Genomic DNA, 13427 nt, shown 5'->3' with positions numbered 1-13427 from the left:
TTTCTAATGGGGACACCTGCCTGACAGGGGAGTTCCCCTCACTTTCCCTCTGACTTCCTGTTGGGTCTCAGGGACAGGAAGTGAAGAGAAATTTCCACAGAAACGTTAGCAGACGGCGGTTTTACCCCTTCCCTTCTATGTATACTTTAAGTAATAATGGACGGCACTTGTGAGCTTAGCATGGCGCTCTCTATTCCACCATTCTGATTGGTCAGGGGAGTCTTTCAGGCACATAATGTGAGGGACACTTACAATGTAAACACAGGCCTGACTTGTTGTGCTTGGCCTGTCCTGCTGTGTGTCCCCCCACCCCACCTCCTCTCAGGGAAGCACAACAATGCAGGTCATGGCTGCTGCTCACACTGGTGACCCCTGAACACATAACACACTGCACCCTGGGCAAGGGGGGTCCCCCAAATGTCTGTGAGGTGGCACAGGTACAGAGGGAGAAGGAAGGAGTGTTAGAATGTTTATTTTTATTAAACAAGTTGCACTGACATGGTGTGTGAGTGGGGCACAGTCAGCAGGGGCTCCCCTCATACCATGACATGACTAACACCCTTCCCCCTTTTTGCAACCAGGGGACACCGTAACTGGCGCTAGGCCACGCCCGCGGCGCCTTGACTGACGTCTCCTCGGCCAATCAGCGGGCGGGCTGCGCGGCGTGAGCCAATCGCGCGCCTCCCGGGGAGGGTGATGGGTGAGGCTGTCGCCAGCAGCCCTGGTTGAGCTGTGCAGGTAGGTGCAGGCTGAGGGGTGCTGAGGTTGGGTGAGGGGGGTGCTCATGCACCAGGTGGCAGAGGGACACAGGGGAGGGGGGCACCCTGGAGCATGCAGAGGGAGGGGGAAGGCAGGGCACGGCTGGTCCCAGGCCATGGCTGGAGGTGGAGAATGGCTGCACTCCATTCCTCCCTAGACAGAGGCAGGCCAGATACTGGAACTTTGTATCATCAGCTGGGCTGAGGGTGGGGGCACTTAGGATGCCAGGCGGGGAGGAAGGGGTTAACTTAGCAGACACCGGCTGGCTGTACTGACACCTAATGGAGGCTTTTCCTGATGGGACGGATAGGTGGTCGCGGAGGGGCCAGGGGGGCGGGCTGATGGGAATCGTAGTTCTGGGTAGAACTAAAGGGCGAAAAAGAATATAATCTAAAAATAAATTCATAAGATTTAGCGATTGCTCCATCTTCTAAATCAAAATGGAGGCTCCTTCCGGGGGAGGGGGGTTCAATTTTAAGAAGAGGCGAAAAGAGCGACCGATTCGGATGACGGGTTTCCAACGAATTCGCAGACTAAAGTTTATATATATTAAAAAAAAGGTAAGTACGCTATCTTGGAATTTAAAATGGAGGTTGGGGGTCAGGGCTAAATTTATAAAGGGGTTAAAAAAATATATATATAATATAAAAATAAATTCATACATTTAGGGATTGTTCCATCTTCTAAATCAAAATGGAGGCTCCTTCCAGGGAGGAGGGGGTAATTTTAAGAAGAGGCGAAAAAAACGACACATTAAGATGACGGGGTTCCTATGAATTAGCAGACTAAAGTTTATATATAACAAAAAAAAAGGTAAGTACAGTGTCTTGGAATTTAAAATGGAGGGCGGGGTTGGGGGCTAAATTTATAAAAGGGTAAAAAAAAAATATAATCTAAATATAATTTCATAGATTTAGCGTTTGCTCCATCCTCTAGATCAAAATGGAGGCTCCTTCTGGGGGAGGGGTTTCAATTTTAAAAAGAGGCGAAAAAAGCGACACATTCAGATGACGGGTGGGGGTCAGGGCTAAATTTATAAAGGGGTATATAAAAAAATTGTAAAAAATGGTTTGGGGATGGGATATCAGCCCAAAAATAAAAGGAAATCGGAAGCTGTTGCCCATAGCAACTGAGCAAATTTAACAAAAAGGTGCAGTATTTATTTATGTCAGGCACGCAATTCAGCCGCTTTACATCTTATGGCCATACAAATCCAATAGTATATTAATATTCTCAGAAATAATTTTTTATTCTTATTCTTTTTGAATGGCTTGCAAAAAAAAGATCTATAGATATATAAATTCGTATATTTACTCCAACTTCTAAATAAAAATGGAGGCTCCTTCCGGGGGGGGGGGGGGGTTAATTTTAAGAAGAAACAAAAAGAGTGACAGATTAGAGATGACGGGTTTTCTACGAATTTGCAGACTAAAGTGTGTATGTGTGTGTATATATATATATATATATATATATATATATATATATATATATATATATATATATATACACAAAAAAAAAGGTAAGTACGGTATTTTGGAATTCAAAATAGAGGGCGGGGGTGGAGGTCAGGGCTAAATTTATTAAGGGGTATAAAAAAAAATATTTAAAATGGTTTGGGATGGGATGTGAGCCCAAAAATAAAAGGAAATTGGGAGCTGTTGCCCATAGCAACTATGCAAATTTAAAAAAAGGGTGCAGTTTTTAAAGTATTTGTTTATGACAGGCATCTGTATAGAGCACGCAATTCAGGCACCTTACATCTTATGGAAGTAAGATCCCAATAGTATATTAATGTTCTCAGCAATAATGTCAAAATAAAAAAAAAAATATGATTAAATTCATGATTTGTTAAAAAAAAAAAAAAATTATATATATATATATATATATATATATATATATATATATATATATATATATATATATATATGTGTGTGTGTAGCTTTAGTGATTTTCTCCATCTTGTAAATCAAAACGGAATGTCATTCTAGGGGAAAGTTACATTTTTAGGAAGGGGCAAAAAGAGTAACGGATGTGGATGATGGGTTTTCTACAAATTCGGAAACTAAAGTTCATAAAAAATGGTAAGTATGCCATATTGGAATTCAAAATGGAGGGCAGGGGTTTATAAAGGGGTATAGAAATGGCACCCACCCAAATTTTGGTCAGAACTAAATTTCGGTTGGCAAATAGAAATGCTTAAAAAAAATAAATCAAGAAAGGAACCGAGGAGCCGTTGCCCCTAGCAACTAAGCAAATAAAAAAAAAAGGAGAGATGTGCAGATTTGTTTATATAGCACATGCAATTCAGGTGCTCTACATCTTATGGTAGTAAGGTCTAAATAATATATTTATATTCTCACCAAGGATTTTAATATAATATATATATGTGTGTGTGTGTGTGTGTGTGGCTTGCACTTGTATATATGGGGGTGGTTGTATTTGTTTATTACAGGTGCAGGCTTTGCTTCCTGCTTTGAAGAACTGCACAGTGACGGCAATTGGTCTCATAAAGCTCGCCGAGATTTTGGCTGAATCAACCAACCTTTGCCAACAGGGAAACCCACGGATCAAAATTTGGCTGATCCAGCCAAAATGCGAGCCATCTATAGCCAGCTTTAGTAGACAAATGTCGATTTAAAAATCGCAGAGGTCGGGTGGAAAATTATTGGCTGAACAGTGATTGCAGTCAGTCATATTCAGCCACTGATCAGGGATTCAGACAGCCGCGGTGTCGGTGGCTGTCTGGATACAACAGTCAGCAATGGGGACTCCTCAGTACATGCTTAGCATGGATTGAGGAATAAATTACAGGAATGAATGATAGAATCTAGATGAGAGATGAGCTTGTGCGTGTTCAGATCCTAGTCTGAAGCTACGTGAGTGTGTCCGCCAGGATACTGTCACTGTACAGGACCAATCCTCTGCAGCCATATGTATACACCTCTTGGTGGCCACAGCTGATTGGTCCAGTACAGATGATGGATTCCTGGTGGGCGCACTCACGTGGGTTTAGACCAGAATACTCTATAGCGAACGCATGTTCCTTTTTTTTTTTTTTTTTACCCCAATAAGCTGCAGGCAGGGTCTTTCATGTAAACAAAGAGGCAGGCTTTACTTTGTGCTCATCAAAAAAAAAAAATCTGATCCCCAGGTTTCTTGTACTGAGAGTAATACAGTGGATGCCAGTGCATGCCTCCTGCTCAATGCACTGGTCACCTGGAACTTTGACTTCAGGAGTCACTGACCTAGTACAAGTGTGCAGATCAGAGAGTCCAACCTGTTTGTCGGTGCCTTGGAAAGTGTTAAAATCAATGAAAATGTAACTGCTCCTAAAAAAAAGAAGTTCTGCTTTATGTCTCCCCCCCCCCCCCCCCCCCCCCATTTTTGGTACTTTTTTGTGGGGGGGGGGGGGGGGGGAGGCGGGGGGCAGGTGCCTTATTCTGGCAGGTGATTCCTCAGAAATCACACCCTCTTGGCCCCACCGCCTGAAACCTCCTGGGACTCATTTCATGTCCCGGGAGGCTGCGGGACCATATACAGAGCACAGCTTGTGCATGCGCAGAGGGAAGCCCTCTGTAAAGTCGCAGGGAGTCAGAGCTAGCTTCTCACAAGAAACATGTCATTGTTGGGGACCTGAGAACCCACGAAGAACCGGCCTGGGTGATGACAGTGCTAAATCCTTGGACAGGTAAATGTCCTTTTATTAAAAGACAGCAGATACTGTATTTGTAGCTGCTGCCTTTCATTTCATTTAGATTGAACTCAGCATGACAGACAGGTATTGGCACTTGCAGCCCCCCGTGTGTCTTTACAGAAAGGCAGAGGAAGTGTAAGGGGATGTTTCAGTATTAAAGGCCAGTTCTAGGTTTTCTTTAAAAAAAAATAGCAACCTAGGTTTTTAAGTAAATAAATAAAGTCCCCTCTTATCTGGTGCTATCCCCCCAAAGACTCACCAGCTCCAAGGTGCAGACTTTTCTGAGCTGAATGATGCACTTCCGGGTGTCGTGGACCCGCCCCCTGGGCGGGCACCATAGGAGAGTCAGTCATGCTGAGAATGGTCCTGACGTCATCATGTCAGCAAAGCACTCTGCATCATTTATGAACACCCAGAAGAGAATTTTGCATGTCATGTGACAGATCTGAAAATGGTAAGTATCTAAAAAAAAATGTGGAGTGGGGGTCTCCTGGAGGCCTTTGAGTATACTTTACAGCATGGGGCTAGGTAGGGTTTGCTGCAGGATTTATGCTTTTTTTCTCATTGCCGAAAAATATAAACGCCTTTCATTTGGAGTGGGGCTGGTTTTACAGGACATGACGAAGGCGGAGCTGTGACACCTGTGCCTTTTTGGAGTTTCATGCACACGGGTGTACAACTTGCTGCATGCAGATACCGATCTGAACACAGCAGCATTGTATGCTGTGGGCCCATGTGCACGGTTCCATTTTGGTTTGCACTAAAAAAATGATGGTCCTGCGTATGGGCCGCCGCCGCCGCCGCTTAGAACTGACATGTAAATAACAACAATGTGTATCCAGCAGCTCTGCTGATTACACGCTCTTGATGTTCACATCTCCCCCTGAATGTGTCATTCATGCACCAGCGGCACCTGCATGTAATGACCTCAGCCTACAGTAGTTCAGAATTGGCCAGGGGCCATTCTGCAAATGCGCCACCACCGCATAAAAGGCTTATTCTAGGGGTGATGTAAACACCAATAACATATAATCACAAGTGGCAGCACCACTGGCTACATGATGCTGATATTTATTTCGACCCTGAGCAACCGTGGCAGCCAATAGGGTCCATGTATACAGTATGTAAGTAAACGCTAGAACAAATGTTACATGCATACAGGGCACAGACAACTTTTTACTCAGGATACCGCTGCCAGCCCTCAGATCTTTGTACAATATAGTGTACTATCTTTGTCTAAGTATTGGGACGCTCGCCTTTACACGCACATAAATATGGCATTCCAATCTTAGTCTGTAGGGTTCAATAGTGAGTTGGCCCACCTTTTGCAGCTATAACAGCTTCAACTCTTTTGGGAAGACTGTCCACAAGGTTTAGGAGTGTGTCTATGGGAATGTTTGACCATTCTTCCAGAAGCGCATTTGTGAAGCACTGATGTTGGATGAGAAGGCCTCGTGGACAGCTTTCCCAGAAGAGTTGAAGCTGTTATAGCTGCAAAGGGTGGGCGAACCCTACTGACTAAGACTAGGTTGCCAATGAAATTGTAATATCACAGGTACAGTAGATGCTGCTGATTTACTTATTTTTTTTATACACAACTCTGTGTACACAGAATAACAACTTTCTACTCTTCCTTTTAGTATGATCTACCTGGATAAAGAGTCCTGGAGTCACAAGTGTAAAGATCACAATATGGAGCTGCTGAAAATCATGTAAGTACCACTTTGTAATTGTAAAATGGATGGAACCCAGCGCTCAGGTGTATGATTAAAACATATATAATACTCCCCAGCTGCTGGAACCCTTAATCCCCCATGTAGAAAAAATACATAAATGATTTAAACCCCTTATTAATACCCGACAAAATGATACGTTTCATATAGTGTAAAATGTCCAATCTTCCCACAATCTCACGTGTTTTGTGGTCCCCCCCCAAAAAAAACCTGAAGCTCTCATCAGATGTTTTGGCCTGTGTATATAAATGAGTTAAGATAGGCTTGATATGTTAATGATTGCAATCTCCAGGTATCTCCCTCCGGTCTATAAAAACCACTCCTTCAACAATGTAAAGTGTATTTATTAAAAGACAAAAAAACAATATAGTGTAGTATTTACTAGAAATAAATGTGAAATTGCAAGGAGGGAAAAAAATGCAGATTGCAATTATTAACATATGAAGTTTATCTTGACCCATTTACATACAAAGGTATAAACATCTTTTGAGGGTTTAGAATGCTTTGGGGATATCAAAACACGTGAGGAGATTGTGGGAAGATTTATTTTGAGGATATTGGACATTTTGCACTATACGGACTTTATAATTTTGTTGGTTATTAATAAGAGGTTTAAAGTTAAGTTTTCTGCACTGCTTTGTAATGTCATAAAACATTTTTTTTTTTATAATAGCTGGATACAATCACTTGACATTCCTATAGTGCATGTGCAGCTCCTACAGCTAACTACTTTTATTATTAAAGGAGAAGTATGGGAATACAAAAAAACAAACATACATAATCTCCATGCTGCAACATTGATCTGATGCTGCATTTGTCCCCTACCGGCTCTAAACTTGGGAACTGAGCAATTACACGACCGCTGATCGTTCAGTTTGCGGACCTATTAGAGCAGAGAGCAGACTGTTAGTCATCGCTCTCTGCTCCTCCAGTGTTTATTGGAGAGCCGGGCTGTGGAGGGGGCAAGAGTGGCTGCTAAGAGGCTGAGCTAGCTGCAGATCAGGCATCTGGGTGGATCCTGGCATCATTGTCATCAACCAACAGCGGGATTGAATTATTTCTGCAGTTTTGCATATTTCAGGTAAGGCCTGGTTCACACCTATGCATTTTAAAGGCTGGGTTCACATATGAGCACGCAGCGGCTCACCGTTTCAGGTCCGATTTCAGCCCGAATGTTTGGCTGAATTCTGACCTGAGACGGACCAAAAGACGCACAGGGCTCCTGTGCAAATCGCACCAGAGCCGCTGTGGAGATATGTGAACCGGCTCCATAGAGAGAGCCAGTCATGCGAATTGGATGCGGGGAAAACCCACATCCAATTCGCACTGGTGTGAACCCAGCCTAAGTGTGTTTTTCAATTTAGCAGAAACACACTATAGTCCATTTAACATGGTTTCCTATGGATGTAGTTCACACCTGTGCATTTTATGGAAAGAGTCGGAGACTGTTTTTCTGGTTTTTGGTTCCATAGATTTCAATGGATCAAAAGCTTGTGTTGAAAAATGCAAACTGCACCTGGAATATGCAAACTGCAACCTGCATAGGTGTGAATCAGGCCTAAAACAGTAAGGTTTCTGCTACCCAGAAAAATACAGCACATTTATGTAGTTTTGTGTAAAACAATTTCCTACACACAGAGGCATTGATTTGGATCTACAAATCATACATACAGTATCTCACAAAAGTGAGTACACCCCTCCCATTTTTGTAAATATTTTATTATATCTTTTCATGTGACAACACTGAAGAAATGACACTTTGCTACAATGTAAAGTAGTGAGTGTACAGCTTGTATAACAGTGTACATTTGCTGTCCCCTCAAAATAACTCAACACAGCCATTAATGTCTAAACCACTGGCAACAAAAGTGAGTACACCCCTAAGTGAAAATGTAAAAAATTGGGCCCAAAGTGTCAATATTTTGTGTGGCCACCATTATTTTCCAGCACTGCCTTAACCCTCTTGGGCATGGAGTTCACCAGAGCTACACAGGTTGCCACTGGAGTCCTCTTCTACTCCTCAATGACGACATCACGGAGCTGGTGAATGTTAGAGACCTGGCGCTCCTCCACCTTCCGTCTGAGGATGCCCCACAGATGCTCAATAGGGTTTAAGTCTGGAGACATGCTTGGCCAATCCATCACCTTTACCCTCAGCTTCTTTAGCAAGACAGTGGGGTTGTTATCATGTTGGAATACTGCCCTGAGGCCCAGTCTCCTAAGGGAGGGGATCATGCTCTGCTTCAGTATGTCACAGTACATGTTGGCATTCATGGTTCCCTCAATGAACTGTAGCTCCTCAGTGCCGGCAGCACTCATGCAGCCCCAGACCATGACATTCCCACCACCATGCTTGACTGTACTCCTCACCTGGTTGCCGCCACACACGCTTGACATCATCTGAACCAAATAAGTTTATCTTGGTCTCATCAGACCACAGGACATGGTTCCAGTAATCTATGTCCTTAGCCTGCTTGTCTTCAGCAAACTGTTTACTGGCTTTCTTGTGCATCATCTTTACAAGAGGCCTCCTTCTGGGATGACAGGAATGCAGACCAATTTAATGCAGTGTGCGGCGTATGGTCTGAGCACTGACAGGCTGACCCCCCACCCCTTCAACCTCTGCAGCAATGCTGGCAGCACTCATACGTCTATTTCCCAAAGACAACCTCTGGATATGACACCGAGCACGTGCACTCAACTCCTTTGGTCAACCATGGTGAGGCCTGTTCTGAGTGGAACCTGTCCTGTTAAACCGCTGTATGGTCTTTGCCACCGCGCTGCAGCTCTGTTTCAGGGTCTTGGCAATCTTCTTATAGCCTAGGCCATCTTTATGTAGAGCAATCATTCTTTTTTTCAGATCCTCAGAGAGTTCTTTGCCATGAGGTGCCATGTTGAACTTCCAGTGACCAGTATGAGAGAGTGAGAGCGATAACACCAAATTTAACACACCTGATCCCCATTCACACCTGGAACCTTGTAACACTAACGAGTCACATGACACCGGGGAGGGAAAATGGCTAATTGGGCCCAATTTGGACATTTTCACTTTGGGGTGTACTCGCTTTTGTTGCCAATGGTTTATACATTATTGGCTGTGTGTTGAGTTATTTTGAGGGGACAGCAAATTTACACTGTTATACAAGCTGTACACTCACTACTTTACATTGTAGCAAAGTGTCATTTCTCCTGTGTTGTCACATGAAAACATATAATAAAATATTTAGAAAAATGTGAGGGGTGTACTCACTTTTGTGAGATGCTGTACATGCCATACATGGCTATTTTTTTTTTTATTTCTGCTTTAGTCCACAGACTGAACAAGATAAGGATCAATCGAAGGAGGAATCCCCACAGTTGGCTATTGTATTCAGTAACCAGTACAGTGCTTGCATCTGATACAGTCACTGTTTAGCCAATAATTTGCCACCTGACTCCTTCCATTCTTAAAGGAGAACCCCGGGAGAAAATAAAATGTACCCCATACATTTGGGCTGTGCCCACACTGCATGGGTTAACTGCTTGTTTTGTCCAGGGGTGCACAGAAAGGCTATGCTTACCTGATCCTCCAGAAAACAGTACTCCCCCGTGTCCAGTGGTGCACTGTGGTGCACTGTTCCTGCCGTCCTCACGTCCAGAGCTGGCATGTCCATACACGAGACCGCTTGGATGCGGGTGGGCAGAGTGGCAATGACTGGTCTCGCGTTCGGAGGATGCTTAAAGCATTCTCTGAATGGTGCCTGTGGCTAGTGGCTGACCTCCTGTGTTCACAATGCAGCAGGGCAGCCACTTAACGCATGACCCGGAAGCAAGATGAGATCTCTGAAATAGCGGTGTCCACTTCAGTGATTTCCAGCTTTCAGGAAAGCTTCAGCCAGGTATGGTATATACATAGTTACATTGGTCAAAGCTGGATCAATGTAACTATGTATAAAATGTTCATACCTGGAATTCTACTTAGTTTTTAAGCTACGTTTATTTGGATCATGCCCATCTTTGCGCCTTTCAAGCTACCTGGTTTCCCATGGTGCTCCTTTATAACTCCTATTGGGGACCCCCTCGCCTTTTTGGGCCATTGACCTGTAGAATATACAGAGTGTCTGTCTCTCTGGGTAGGCATGGGGGAAATTTACTAAAACTGGTGCACACAGAATTTGGTGCAGCTCTGCATAGTAACTAATCAGCTTCAAGATTTTATTGTCAAAGCTTAAAGTTTAAGTCCACCCTAAAACTAAAATCCCTGCATCTACAGACATCCAAGATCTAACACTAACCTGTAAAGAAGAAATCAGTATACATACCTTCTTTGAAGCCGCTCCGGTCCGTTCTCCAGTGGCGGAAGCTTTGCAGAGGACATGGCCGACAATGGCTATGAAATGAATGGGGAGTGATGTCACCCATAGAGTTACTATGGGGCTTCCATTGTCGGCTGTGGCCTCTGCATCTGTCTCCACAGCGAAGCGACAGCTCAGCGTGGGATCGGGTCGGATCAGCTTCAAGAAAGGTATGTATACTGATTTATTCTTTACAGGGCTAGATAGGTTAGTGTTAGGCCTCGTACACATGATACAAAAATCAGAAGGGAAGATTTTAAGACAAGCTGTCTGCGGATTTTCGGATCGTTAGTACGTCGCTTTCGACAGCCGATTTGCCTTTTTCGTCAGACAAAAGCTGGATGTGCAGGCTATAAAATTTTTGTCGGATGTAAACTCAACTTCTGATTTTCAGATGGTCAGTACAGAAATCATCGCACAAAAGTCGAAAGTCCAAAAATGCATGCAAGAGTTCGGTCTTGTAAACTACCGTTCGTAATCTAGAAATAACTTTCGGCAATTGATGAAATGTGGAAATGCACATTCTCTTCTTTAATCGCTAGCCGACCAGCCGCCGCAGTTACACTGCGGCAGGTTGGCACGGCTGCGCAAATCGCCGTAGCAGTATGTCTCTTCTTTATGACGTCACAGCAGGCATGTGCCATCCTCGTGTTGTCGGAACCGATGCGTGTGACCACCGGGTCGCTCATGACAGAGCGAGAAGCGGGATCTGTGTGTGTAAACACACAAATCCCCGTTCTCTCAGGGGAGTGGAGACAGATTGTGTGTTCATACTAAGTATGAACACCGATCTCCCTCTCTCTCTCCTCCCCTAGTCAGTCCCAGAACCCCTACAGTTAGAACACACCCAGGAAACAGTTAACCCCTTGATCGCCCCCTAGTGCTAACCCCTTCCCTGCCAGTGACATTTATACAGTAATCAATGGCTATTTTTAGCTCTGATCGCTGTATAAATGTCACTGGTCCCAAAATAGTGTCAAAAGTGTCCAATCTGTCCGCCGCAATGTCGCAGTCCTGATAAAAATCACAGATCGCAGCCATTACTAGTAAAAATAATAATAAAAATGACATAAATCTATCCCCTATTTTGTAGACGCTATAACTTTTGCGCAAACCAATCAATATACGCTTATTGGGATTTTTTTTTTTTAACCAAAAATATGTAGAAGAATATATATCGGCCTAAACTGAGGAAAAAAATAGTTTTTTGTTTTTTTTTAAATTGGGGATATTTATTATAGCAAAAACTACAAAATATTGTGGTTTTTTTTTTTTTCAAAATTGTTGCTCTTTTTTTTTTTTTTTTTTTTTTTTTGTTTATAGCGTAAAAAATAAAAACCTCAGAGGTGATCAAATACCACCAAAAGAAAGCTCTATTTGTGAGGGGAAAAAAGGACCTAAATTTTGTTTCTGTACAACGTCGCACGACCGTGCAATTGTCAGTTAAAGCGACGCAGTGCCGTATCGCAAAACATGGCCTGGTCAGGAAGGGGGAAACTCCTTCCGGGGATGAAGTGGTTAATGGGATAACAATGAAGCTGCTTTGCTGGTGATACTGATGTAGTTATGCCAAATGTATTTTAAAAGGCGTTTGTTTTGTACGATCTGAAAATAGCAAATCAACGCTCACCAAACTTCTACTAACACAAAATTAGCAGAAGGGGCCCAAAGGGTGGCACTTGAGAAATTAACTTTCTCTTTATACCCTCGTAGTACGTCACTACGTTCGTGTTTGTCAAAGGACAATTTGGGGATAGTTGGTATGCTGGACAAAATCCTGCACACGTGCTTTTGACAAATATCAGACGCTCGGTCGTACAACAATCAAACCGTGTGTACGAGGCCTTAGATGGTGGATGTCTGTAGATGTAGAGATTTTAGTTTTAGGGTGGACTTCCACTTTAATTGAACAAGCTAAACTAAGAATCTGATTGGCTGCCTTGCAGAGCCGCACCAGATTCTGTGTGCACCAGTTTTAGTAAATCTCCCCCATTATATCAAAAGCTATTAAGTATGAATGCTGATCTTATTATACCACTGGTCTTGATAGATTGTGGCTTCATCATAGTCCAAAAACGTAAAGATCAATCAACTCAATTTAAAGCTTTTTATTTTTTTAAGTTAAACCACATCCTGGATTGTTATATGCAATGCAATGGTCTCCCAAAACAGTTCATTCACTTTATATTCAAACAATCTTATGCTCAATACTATGGATGGTAATATGAAGGAGATTATTCAATGAGATGGCCAGCTTTAGACGATCTGCATACTTACAGCTAGAAAAAAAAAAAAAAAAACTCACTATATTTATGCAAAGCCTCTGTATTTTGGGTGGTAAAAGATGACAAGTAATGGAAATGATATTTATAGTCTTATTTATTAGGTGTATAAAATGAAGAATTTTGTTTCTTACAGCAGAATAAAATGGGTTTCTGTTTATCCACAGCTGGGGTTTGGCCGGAATGAATTCCTCCCTGTTTCTACATCTAATTAGTGTTATGGCTGTCATGACTGCACCGGATTTGGCACATCATCTCATTGCCGCGGGGTCTTCTGGATCCAGGTACCCATCTTGGAAGGGGGTGGTTTGTATGTTATCTCCTGGAATGGACAGTTCCATCATTTTTGTTTTTGTTGAAAGGTGTTTTTTTTTTGTGCAATTTACTAAAAAATGTTTTATTAGATAAGCTAGGAATGGGATGTTTTACCTAGAAGTATATTGCCAGATTGTTCTTAAAGCGGAGTTCCACCCGAAAGTGGAACTTCCGCTCATTGTACTCCTCCCCCTCTGGTGCCATGTTTGGCACCTGTCGGGGGGGGGGCAGCATACCTATCTTTCACAGGTATGCTTTCCCCACTTCCGGAAGTCTCAGCCGCGGGTTTGGACGTCACGGCTGGGGCTCC

At 43.2% G+C, this 13427-nt stretch overlaps 1 protein-coding gene across 5 annotated transcripts in view; it reads left to right on the top strand.

The window, feature by feature from the left end:
- Positions 1–676: 676 nt before the first annotated feature.
- KANSL1 (KAT8 regulatory NSL complex subunit 1) overlaps positions 677–13427 on the top strand; it is a 175080-nt gene continuing 162329 nt past the window's right edge. The window contains exons 1-4 of one of the 5 annotated variants that reach the window (XM_073607626.1): positions 819–1319; positions 1428–1572; positions 6094–6165; positions 12970–13086. The gene's annotated coding sequence lies outside the window, so the exon portion shown is untranslated. Of the gene's footprint in view, positions 739–818; positions 1320–1427; positions 1573–4890; positions 4908–6093; positions 6166–12969; positions 13087–13427 lie in introns of those variants that run through there. The other 4 variants (XM_073607623.1, XM_073607630.1, XM_073607624.1 and 1 more) reach the window with 4 other exon arrangements.

This window comes from Aquarana catesbeiana, linkage group LG12 (assembly GCF_042186555.1).
Source record: "Aquarana catesbeiana isolate 2022-GZ linkage group LG12, ASM4218655v1, whole genome shotgun sequence".
Taxonomy (NCBI): domain Eukaryota; kingdom Metazoa; phylum Chordata; class Amphibia; order Anura; family Ranidae; genus Aquarana; species Aquarana catesbeiana.
The sequence above is the reverse complement of the archived record's forward strand: the minus strand, read 5'-3'. Positions and strand labels throughout refer to the sequence as shown.